Raw genomic sequence first — 12,588 nt, 5'->3', positions numbered from 1 at the left:
GGCGCGGATGTATCACAATTTGGTATGGCTCCTGCTCTAATCAAGACTGCAAGAAACTACAAAGGGTTGTGAATGTAGCCCAGTCCCTCATGCAAACCAGTCTCCCATCTATTAACTCCATCTACACTTCCCTCTGCCTCAGAAAAGCAGCCAGCATAATCAAGGAATCCACACACTCCAGACATACTCTCTCTTCCACCTTCTCCCGTTGAATAAAAGGTAAGTCTGAAAACGCATACCAACCAACACAAGAACAACTTCTTCCTTGCTGCCATCAGACTTTTGAGTAGATCTACCTGAGTTGATCTTTCTCTACACCCTAATTATGACTGTAACACTATATTCTGCATCTTCTTTCTTTCTCCCCTATGCACACTATGAATGGTATGCTTTGTATAGCGCATGAGAAACAATACCTTTCACTGTATGCCAATATATGTGACAACAATAAATCAAATCAAATCAATGGTACAAATCAATATCCAAAAGAATTCTCAACTAATATATCGAAACTGCCTTCACTTCAATTGACAGTGAAAAGTTTTTATGGAGTTAGTTAGTCTAGAGGTTTTAAAAATGTGTTTACTTTCTGAATACAACCATAATTGTCTTTCAGTATCAAAAGCAAAGTTCCTAAATTTTTTTTAGAAAAAGTTAAACCAGTCTTTGGAAAACATAGGCAGGATTGCCATGAGCTGGGCTCAAATAACAGGCTAACTTCTTCTTTCACTCCTAGTCCCAATCTATTTCCAGCCTCCAAACTACGGTTGTTGTTTCTGTAAACTGGGTTAGCAGGAATCAATATCAGTTCTTCTATTTAACTGTAACGGACTTCCCAAATCCAACTTTCATACAAACTAGCATTGTCATCTCATAATAACAAGTAGAACTATGACAATCTAACTGAAAGTAAATCCCAGAATATCAATCAAACATTAGAATCCATATGATTTAACGCATTGTGGTTCCCAATTGTGTAAAAATAAGGTAAGACTTGCACTAATGTGAGACATACTGATTAGGTGCTTGGCCATGCTAAATTCTCCTTTAGTGTAGCCAAAGAAGTAACTCCATTGCAGTGTTTGAAGTCACGAGGTTACACTGAGACTTCATCTGAAGCAATTTTTTAAAGTGGCATCTTGACCTTTTGGCTCTGATGCAAATGAGGTCAAGCCGTGGAGAAGGTGCAATGCCTGCTCCAATCAGCTTGGATCATGTAGATCAAACCCAAGACAGGAAGTGAGAGCCCTGTCTTGTCAGCTTGGATCTGGAATGTCTTACTTGCTGAGACTTTGAATTGGACTTTGGAGTATTTGAATTGGATATATAAACAAAAAGAAACTCCATTGCAGTGTTAATATATGCCTATTTGTGACACTAATAAATAAACTTTAAACTTAATTTACCAATCTCAGCACATCCCAAGAAACTTTACAGCTGATGGAGTGTAATATATGAAATGTGACAGCCAGTTTGTACACAGCAAGTCTCCACAAATAACGATGAGTTCATGATCATAGAACGTTTTTTAGTGAGGTAAATTGAGAGATAAATCAGAGAATCACAGAATCAAACAGTGTGGAAGAGGCCCTTCAGCCCATCCAGTTTGCACTGGCACACAAGAAACACCTGACCTCCCACCTAATCCCATTTACCAGCACCTGGCCCATAGCCTTGAATGTTATACAAAAACAGAAAATGCTGGAAAGTCTCAGCAGGTCTAACAACATCTATGGGGAGAGAATAGAGTTAACGTTTCCAGTCTAGGTGACCCTTCATCAGCAGATCATCATCCTTCCATCCTTGAGCCACTCATGGAACTGCCATTGTCACCCAATGAGTGGGTTACATCCACACAAATAAAGAAGAATGTATACCTAACACAATTCACATAATGCGGGCGATTTTCCCAGCCCACTGCACTAGCTGTGCCTGACCCCATAGCACTGCCCAGTGGGGAAAGTGGCAATGCCCAAGGGGAGTGCCATGGGAATGGGGCTTAATGGGGAAAATCTCTATTGAGACTTTCCAACATTATGTATCTTTGTTTAAGTTTTCAGCATTTGTGGTATTTTGCTTTTAGCTTTGAATGTTATGATGTGCCAAGTGTTCATCCAGGTACTTTATAATGGATGTGAGACATCCTGCCTCCATCACTGTCCCAGGCAGCACATTCTAGACTGTCACCACCCTCTGGGTAAAAAAAGTCTTCCCTCACGTTCTCCCCTAAATCCCCTGCCCCTCACCTTGAATTTGTGTCCCCTTGTGATTGACATTTCAACTGAGGGGAACAACTGCTCCCTATCCATCTTGTCCACGCCTCTTATAATCTTGTACACTTGGATCAGCTTGCTCCTCAGCCTTCTCTGCTCCAATAAAAGCATTTCAAGTCTATCCAACCTCTCTTCATAATTTAAATGTCCCATTCGCAATAACCCCACACTTCCAGCCTCCCAGTTGTTGGCCAGCTTGTTCACTGGCCAATACAGCAACTACTGCAACACTGGCAATGTGACCCCACCCATGACAACGCCCCCCCCCCCACCCCACCCTCCACTGGCAGCCCTGATGCCATCAGCAGGCTGACACCCACCCCCCCAACCCGATGGCCAGCCCCGATCGTTGGCCTCCCTCCCTCTGTCACTGCTGAGCTCAGAGTGGCAGCGGAACCCCCTACTCCCACCAATCTCACCCAGAGGCTCCGCCCCCATGGGCCCTGCCCATTGGGCCCCACCCCCTTGGCACTGCCCGAAGCCCAGTGGACACTGCCACTTTGCCCAAAGGGCAGTGCCAGATAAATATCTTTGGATCAAGAGGGGGGAGACATTGGCCAGAGACTGAAAAGGGGGGCAGCTAAAGTCTGCAAACTCTATTTGAACTACAGTAACCTGAAGCCTAAAATTGGCTTGAAATGGTTCAGCTTACTTAGTTACAAAGGAAATGTTGTAAGTTATAAGCCCTTATTTAACCAGAGAGTATTGAGGTAATCCTACCCAGGACTTTTGGCAAGGGCCAACGACAGAAAGGTACGAAATAAGTGAGGAAGTTTGAACTAACAATGAAGAGACGGCATATCTGGGAAGAATAACAACAGGATAAGAGTGAAAACTTTGGGACCAGCTGCAGTGAAACTCCAGAGACTAATCACACAATTGGAAAACTCTACGTTGGCAAACATGGAGACAGAGACAGAAAACAGACACCTGGTCAATGTAGTTCTTTTCCTTGGATAATATCTCTCATATTTTGTGATTACTCAGGAATTGCCATGGAAACCAAAGGGAGTACATTTCAGATGCATAGCTTTGATACAAATTACATGATTTATGTTGTACACTGCCGATAAATAATAAAGTGAATTACTAGTAGAGAGAAGATTGCCTCCTCTTTGTATTGAGCTAATAACCATTGCCTGTAAGATATGGACAACAATGGAATGTGGGTCTTGCTGGCAAAGTCTCCATTTGCTGTCAATCCCTCCTAATTGCCCTTGAACTGAATGGCTTGTTAGGTTATTTCAGAGGGCCATTAAGAGTCAACTGTGTTTCTGTGGATGTATTACATGTGGGCCAAACCAGGCAAGGAAGGCAGATTTCCTTCCCCAAAAGACACTAGTGAACCAGATGGGTTTTTACAACAACTGATGATAGTTTAATGGCCACCAGTATTGAGATTGGCTTTCAATTTCATATTTTATTAATTGAAATGCTATTAGTTGCAGTTAAACCCATAATCCTGGAGCATTAGCCTGGGCGTCTGGAGTATGAGTCAAGTCACTCTACCACTATGTCAGCATCCTCCCTTCATCCCAAAGAATGAGGGCAATAAATTACTGAGTGTAATTTTATGGATTGTGGAGTGTGGGAATCCAGTGAAGAGCAAGTCATAGATAAGATAGTGTTCCATCTGTGCCAGATGCAGAGAAAAAAGCAGATAAAACTGAGTCATAATATGGGGGCAAACTATTAATGGATGAGCGCATTAGGTCACCAATCTGACAGGCGGATACATAAAGCTGTGGAACATTGTCATTCACTAATCATTGAAAATTTAACCATTCTACAGGTCAAAGGAGTATGTCAGAATTGTATTTGAAGAGAAAAGTAGGAATATGTTTTGAAGAATTGCTTTATCAGGCAGGAATGGTGTCTCACACAATTTGTGAATTAGTCTGTGAGAGTCAGGTTATGTTGGATTTGAGATTCCTGGAATGTGGAGACGTCTTGTCAGCTGTCCTAGCATACCCTCAAATCCAATCTTTTACTCTTGCTCTAAAAACTGAACGCTAACTCTTTAAAACTCTCTAATAATGTTCTGATCTTTCTCTACACCCTAGCTATGACTGTAACACTGCATTCTTCAATTCTTCACCTTCTCCTTTCCTCCTCGCCTATGCGTTCTATGAATGGTATGTTTTGCACGTAAAAAACAATACTTTTCACTGTATCTCAATACTTGTGACAATAATAAATCAAATCAAAGATTTGGTGTTTAGCAATTGACCAAAGCTAGTTACTAAATTGGAGGTAAATATTTAAAGAAGTGTTGCTAATGTGCTAAGAAACCTGCACAGACCTTTGACTTAAATAATCTGGCATCGCAACTTTTATCGTGGCTAAACTATTAATGATATAGTAATTTAAACCTATTGAAAGAAAACATGTGACAAAAACATGACCTACAGAAGAGATCAGACTTATGAAATGTCTTCATGAAAATCTTGGCAGTAGATTAAGCCTTACATTGAGCAATTTGAATTGAATTAAATGGACCACGTTTCACAGTTGGCTCAGAATTTTATATGTGAATGTTTTCTTTAGTTTAGGAGCCTGGTGAAATCAGAAATCTGGCACTCAATTAGGGTATACATTTGTTCTGAGTCAAAATCTGTAGGGGGTTATGTCCTAAATTTGATTCACTAGAGAGCAGCCTCACATGCTTTGAGGGCATATCATATATTCTGAAACATGCTACAAGATGAGGTGGCCAGGTGGCATAGTGGTTAGCACTGCTGCCTCACAACGTCAGGGACCCAGGTCAATTCCAGCCTTGGATGACTGTCTGTGGGGAGTTGCACATTCGCCCTGTGTCTGCATGGGTTTCCTCAGAGTGCTCCGGTTTCCTCTATCAGTCTGAAGATGTGTAGATTAGGTGGATTGACCATGCTAAATTGCCCCTTAGTATCCAAAGATGTGTAGGTTAGATGGATCAGCCATGTAAAATATGCGGGGTCATGAGCTTAGGGTGGGGGAGTGGGGATACTGTGACAGAGAGTCAGTGCAGACTTGATGGGCTGAATGGCCTCCTTTTGCACTGTGGGAACTCTAAGTTTCTAAGAACCATTTAAAAGGAGAGTTGGAAATTGTTTGCAGTGTGGCTGGACTATAACCAATAAGTTGGTGTGGGCAAAGTTCATCCAAGTTGAAGAAGTCCTTCAGTGCTTTATGCCTGACAGGCAATAGATTTTTGCAGAGCTAGCCTTGGGGAAAGATGGACATCAATCTGATTCAGCAGCTTTATTGGTTATGAGTAATTGCTGCAGAACTTTCTGCACTGCTGCTTTAAAAAAGTTTAACAAAACATTTGCCATTATAATTCCAGGAAGAACGAATTGATCTGCTTCTCCCGTGCAGGCTTTGTAACCCTCACAGCAAATATCACCACCCTTCATATAAATGTCATAAGAGCATGATAAATGCACAATAAAACATTTATCTTCAAGTTTCTCAATTTATATGAGCAGCAGCGCAATTGTGCATTTGATATCTGGTTGCTAACATCTGTAATCCTTATGAATAAATCAATCGCACACTTTTATGTGGAGAATTCTAACCAAAACTCTTCCTCTTGTACTCTACTGTTGAACTATACAGGTCAGAAAAATTATTGATCCAGCTTCTGGTTGGTGCTGAGAGAGCTAGTTTCTGCTAGGGATGCAACTTCAGGGCTACAGTTGGGCTCAGCATCCTTAGGTTGGGGACGGAGAAAGAAAATCAGCTAAAAAGTTCCTACTGTAAATCAATATGAAATGTCACTTATCTGAGAGTACAAAATAAGGGGTAAAGTTCTTAATGGAATGCAGGAGCAAAGGGACCTGGGTGCATAAGTGATCATTGAAGGTAGCAGGATAGGTGGACAGAGCAGTTAATAAAGAATATTCTGGGCTTTATTAATCAGGGAATAGAATACAAGAGTAAGAAGGTTATGCTAAACTTATGCAAGACACTAGTTAGACCTCAGCTGAAATATTGTGTACAATTATGGGCGCTACCCCATAGGAAGGATGTGAACACATTGGAGAGAATGAAGAAGAGGATTACAAGAATGGTTTGGTGGAAGTGCATGTCATAAACTGAGGTATGCTAATAATTTCAAGATCAATACCCTTGTGAATTCCCATCCTGTATTGTTGATGGGTGAAGCTCCCTTCTGCTGCTTTGTTAGCTTATAATTTACTTCAAACAAGTTCTGCAGTAACATTGAAATGCTAGTCATAGAACCCTTCAAAGTTTGGGTTCAGCGTTCCTTTTATATTTCAAACATTGCTGTCAAAGTGTCATCTTTCATTTTTTTGGTAAATTATAAAATATGAACAACAATCACATTTCGCTAATGCCCTTCGCTTTGAGCCAGTGAAGTGGAATGTTTATGTTGACCTTTCATTTGTTCATTATTCTATCCATCTTCCGAAAGGCACTCAGTTTCTATGCCACACGTTTAATCTGTTTTTTTTAGCAGACTATAGTTTAATCCGCACCTATTTATCTACAGAACATGACCAACAGCAGCACTGCTGGTAGTTAATCCCTGTCACTTTGAAGACTGACTAAAATCTAACAAAAAAACTAATTATATCCAGGTTGAATGTTATAAAGTCAATTCACTTGGACAATAGTTATTCTCAAATACATGTAAAAGTGAAACAGATTCCTGGGGTTATTCTCAGTAAATGGAATGACGCACTCTACAAATCTGATTTCATATTGTAAAGTATAAAAAGGCGAACATTGCCTTGAGGGCAGACAGATACTGATGTGTTCAGTGGCATACATCACTTCTAACCTTTCAATATCTGGCCATAACAGACATTGTTGAATATTGATTTGTAGGCTATAGAACACAGTGAGTGCAACAAATGGCATTCGAGAGATTCCTCTCCATACAGAAGTGGCTTTGATTGTAGATGTGGGGAGCCAGCTCAAGTGATGAGATTACATGATGCACTGAAATGTCAGTGGGTACGTTTTGCCCACCCATCATACTGTGTGGTTGAAAAAAAACTTCAAATTAACCTAGGATGATGATACTAAGGAATTTAAAAGAATCTGCAAGTTTACATTCAACAGCTGCACGAAACAAAGCATGGATTTAATGGCCAGTTGCTTAATACATTGCAACCCATGTAACTCGTGTTAGACGCAGTGTGAGGGGCCTGCCCACCACCTACTTGGCCATCCTTGCCCTCACCACAAATTTACCAGCAGCTGGGGGTGGTGTTGGGCAGCCCAGCTACAAGGGGTCAATTGGATTTAACTGGTGGCAGAAGAGGTCCATGCCTGAGACATTGCAGGGCCCCCAAAGTGTCACCTTCTCCCAAGTAACCCCTCACCCATGTTCTGTCAAATCTCAGGCACCCTCCCTCGCCAACTTCCCTTCCAAACCTTGGTGACCAGATGGCCCCCATTTTGCCAAGACAGGGCTGGTTTTTCACTAAATGCGTCGGTATCTGATAGTTTTCTCCTAAGTTTCTCAAATGTGCCACTTTTCTGCTCTGCTGAGTCCCCTCCCCTTTAACCTGCTTCTTGAGTTCCATTTACTGTCAGCAAACTGAAAAACTCCTCTTGTGTTACACTGTGCTGCAACCTGGGCAATGGAGTGCCGCCCAGTTGCCAACCATTAAACCCTACAAGTACAGAAATCCATTCACTGGCATCTGGAGCTCAGGTCAGTCTCTAGGTGATGGCAGAAGATTGGCAGCATTGCCAGCCAACCACATGCAGCACTTAATGAAGTCAGGTGGCATCCATCAGTATGCTGCCAATCAGCACTGAAAAGGTGACAAGCATATTTGGTTGAGCCATGGCATGATTTACCCCCATCTCATTGAATGATTGCTTGCTTTCCTCCTTGTGGCCTTGGGTGCAAACAAATTCTCCCGCACAAGGTGAGTTCGCCAGCTGAAATTCCAGTTTCTGATGTAAACATCTCTTGTTAAGCCAGGGTGACAATTAAAACAAACAAGGCTTTTCAAAGCAGATGAATCTTAACCTTTGTGCACTGCACGTGAAGTCAGAGTGAAACGGAGTGTAGCTGAGGAAACTGAGTACAGATTTGGAGTTTGGTGAGTGGTGGAATAGGGCACTTGGTGGCACAATGGTTCGCATTGCAGCCTTACAGCAGCAGGGACCTGGGTTCAATTCCCGGCTTGGGTCACTGTCTGTGTGGAGTTTGCACATTCTCCCTGTGTCTGCGTGGGTTTCCTCTGGGTGCTCCAGTTTCCTCTCACGGTCCAAAAGGCATACTGGTTAGGTACATTGGCCATGCTAAATTCTCCCTCAATGTACCTGAACAGGCGCCAGAGTGTGGCAACGAGGGAATTTTCACAGTAACTTAATCGCAGTGTTAATGTAAGCCCACTTGTGACTAATAAATAAATTTTAACTTTATGTTTAGGAATTCAGTGAAGAGGGAAAGGGAGCGTTTGTTTCCTTTGTTATATTTCACACTCGGTAGGAATTGGCTCTTACTCTATTACTGGGAAAGTAGCTGGTTGTTTGGCGAGTAACTGGTGAATGGTGAACTTCTTTCCTAAGTTTTAAAAAAATACAAAAATTGGTGATAAAGTTAATAAAATATATAAAAATGTAACATAAATAAGTGAATAAAACAATTCAGCAATTATTTAAAACATAATAAGGTGATGTGTCAAGACTGCAGCATGTGGGATCTCCTGGATAACATTGTGATCCTAGACAAACATGTCTGCAGTAAGTGCTTGCGGCTTGAGGAACTTTGGTTCAGAGTCATTGAACTGGAGGCTGAGCTGAAGACAGTGTGACACAGTGACTAGGATTTTCACAATAACTTCATTGCAGTGTTAATTTAAACTTTAAACGTTAAACTTTAAACCTTAAGTGTAAACTTCAAACTGTAAACATTAAACATCAGGGAGAGAGAGAATGACCCGGCAGCTTTGTATCAGAACTCAGTCATACTAGTTAGGATACAGTCTTCTGATTTAATCAGTGGTCAGGACAGAGGTTGAGTGAGTGGGCAAAAATCTGGCAGATGGAGTATGATGTGGGAAAATGTGAAATTAATCACTTTGGCAGGAAGAATAAAAAGACAGGGCGTTACTTAAATGGAGAATGATTGCAGAATTTCAAGGGTGAGTCCCAAAATTTAGTGTGCAGGTACAACATGTAATCAAGAAGACTAATAGAATGCTAATATTTATTACAAGAGAACATGAACATAAAAGTGCAGACATAATGGTTCAGTTTACAGAGAATTGGTGAGATTGCATCTCAGATACTGTGTACAGTTTTGGTCTCCTTATTTTAAGGATGGAACTGTGTTCGAGGAGGCTCAGAGGAGGTTTACTTGATTGAAACCTGGAATGAGCAGGTTGTGTTAAGAGGCTAGGTTGGACGCTCTGGGCTTCTTGCCACTGGAATTTAGATGAGTGAGGAGGGGGTGACTTGATTGAAGTATATAAGATCCTGAATCATCTTGATAAGGTGGATGTGGAAAGAATGTTTCCTTTTGTGGGTGAGTCGAAAATGAGAGGGTACTGTTGTAAAATTAGGAGTCGCCCTAATAGGACAAGAAGTCATGAAGGTACTTTTCTCTCAGTGGGTAGTGCAACTTTGGAATACTGAATATGTTTAGGTGGAGGTTAAGCAAGGGAATCAAAGGTTATCAGGTGTGGATGGGAATGTGAAACACAAACAGATCAGGCATGATCTTGTAGAATGGCAGAGCTGGCTTAAGGGGTCAAATGGCCTACTTCTGCTCCTATTTTGAATGTTTGTAAGGAGTAGAGGTTCTGGAGTCTTGTGATGAATGAAGCCTTGGGGTTCAGCTTTTTTTGAGACAGGGAAGTGTCAGTGAAATAAAAGTCTGTAGTTTGTAACTTCTGCCTGCAATAATTGGGTGTCTTTAGAGTTGTCAACTGGCTCTCCCCCAGACTCCTGCCATTGGTCACCCAACACGTCAATCATCACAGAGCCCTGCCTTCTCAAGGTTTTCTCAATGTGAGCTTGTTCTGATTTTTGAAAGCCTTGTCACCCTGCCCCAACCTCCAAACACTTACAAAGTTCCAATCCATTGCTGATTGCCTGCTCAAGCCCCAAGTGCAGGACCAGCAATTCTCTCAGGCCAGACTTACCATCCCTGAAAGGCAGGAATCCTGATTCTGACAAAGGGTCATCCATACTCGAAACATTGGCTCTATTCTCTCTCCACACTTGCTGTCAGACCTGCTGAGATTTTCCAGCATTTTCTGTTTTTGTTTCAGATTCCATCATTTGCAGTATTTTGTTTCTATTCTGACTCTACCTTGTTAAAAGCCATCAGCAGTTAAATAACTGCAGGCGAGCTGTTCCTCCCGTGGCTGAGCTGCCCCTAACATTTTATCCACAGATGAACAACATGGAATCTCATTTAGTTCAATACTGGTGACCATGAAACTACCGGATTCTTGTTCAAACCCCTCTAGTTCACTCATGTCCTTTGGAAAAGGAAATCTGACACCCTTACTCGACCTAGCCTATATATAACTTCAGACCCACGGCAATGTGGTTGTCACTGCAGAAACACTATGACTTCCAGTGGTGGCTACCACCACCTTCTGAAAGGCAAATAGAGACACAGCAATAAATGCTGATCTTGGCAATAACAACCAAATCCCATTAATGAATAAAACAATTATTTCTCATTTTCTGATATTTAACGTTGAAATAAATTTGAAATATCCTTGACCATGGAATGTGTTAGCAATGTGCTTCCTTGAACTTTGTCCTTTACCGATGCCATAAAAATAATAGGTGAGGTGACTCACTCGTAATAACACCCAAAGATGCTCTCGACAATATCTGAATCAGCTGCGTTATTTAAAATGTGGAATTCTTTATTGCTGATCCACTTGAATTGCCGGCTTGCAGGTTTGTTTGTTATTCTGTTTGCCTGTGGATGATTCTCAGCTTGGATTGCCTGAGAAATAGCCAAGCTTTTTTTCAGCTACACCATAGGCCAGTTGGAACCAATGCAGAGAGATAAGTGGAGCCCATTACACAAATAGTGTATACTCTATCTGTCATTCATCCTATCTGAGAATGTCTGATGAGTGCATTGGCGATTAAACAAAGAACTTACAAAAAATGCAATTCATCTGCCCATTTATCACACTGCCAAGGTAACCAACTTGAACCATCAAGTTAATAGGTTTGCATCAGACTTAATAAACGTCCCTTATACAGTGTTTATGAACTGTACTTTCAGATGTATATAATTTTGTTTGGTTAGAGAGCACAATACTCCATCCTTCTCGTTTAATTCTGGGCACAGGCGCATGGACAATTTGATTGTGATTGGATCACAAAATAAACTTCAGTTTCTGCACATTAATAAGTGTGTGGTCATCTGAACAGATGCTGCTGTTAAACAGTTCCTAATTCAGCATCGTGAAGGATAACTTGCTTGTGCCATCCTCACAGCTGTCATAGAGCTGCAGTGTGAGATATTTTACAGTAGTGATGATTAAAATGGCCTCCTGCACAGTATTTATGCAGCAAGTGGCTTCATTTCCTGTTCGTGCCTTGATACTTCCATCTTTTACTTTTTGTGGAGTTAGGAATCAAACCATTCCATACCAGCTCCAGGAGGCGTTTAAAGCCTGGGGTATGCCATTAACTTGAAACATAATTTAGAAGTTTTATTTCAGGCTGGTGAGAAGCTTGAAAACCAGTGTCAGCTTTGCACACCCTCACCTCTAACCAAGAGGTGAGTTTAAGCCCTACGCCAGGATATATGGTACATAAGTTATGGCTGACGCATCAGTGCAGTGCTGAGTGTGTAGTGCATTGTTCGCAGTATAACATGCTAAATTGAGATTCTATTTTATGTTAAATTATGGCATTAGCCAACAATGATCTAAAAGTTGTCCTGCTGTTTTGAGTAATGCTGTTCCACCAATCAGGAAAGAACTGATTAACTGGTCACTCATTGGCTGCTTGCCAGTTGTTAGTCTTGCATATTTTTTGTTTCAATACTTTGAATAATAATGATTAACAGTAAATTAAAAATATGTGCAATTCAACCGGAATTTCAAACTAACTCATTGAAAGGTGAAGAACACTAATTACTCAGCTTATCCCGTGCGTGGGAGGCATTCATTATGTGGCGGATTGTATAGGTTCAGATTGCTGACTGGGAGAATTGTCTACAGGTGGATATATGAAAGAAGCAAAGCAGCATGCCTTTGATTTCTTAATCCACATATCCAGTTTGTAAGGCTCCCAACTGGCAGCATGCGCTCATTAACAGTAGATGAATAAGTGTGTATAAAAGTTCATGACACAAGAATGG

The sequence above is a fragment of the Carcharhinus amblyrhynchos genome, chromosome 5 (assembly GCF_965287045.1).
Source record: "Carcharhinus amblyrhynchos chromosome 5, sCarAmb.v2.hapA, whole genome shotgun sequence".
Taxonomy (NCBI): domain Eukaryota; kingdom Metazoa; phylum Chordata; class Chondrichthyes; order Carcharhiniformes; family Carcharhinidae; genus Carcharhinus; species Carcharhinus amblyrhynchos.
This window is presented reverse-complemented; position numbering follows the sequence as displayed.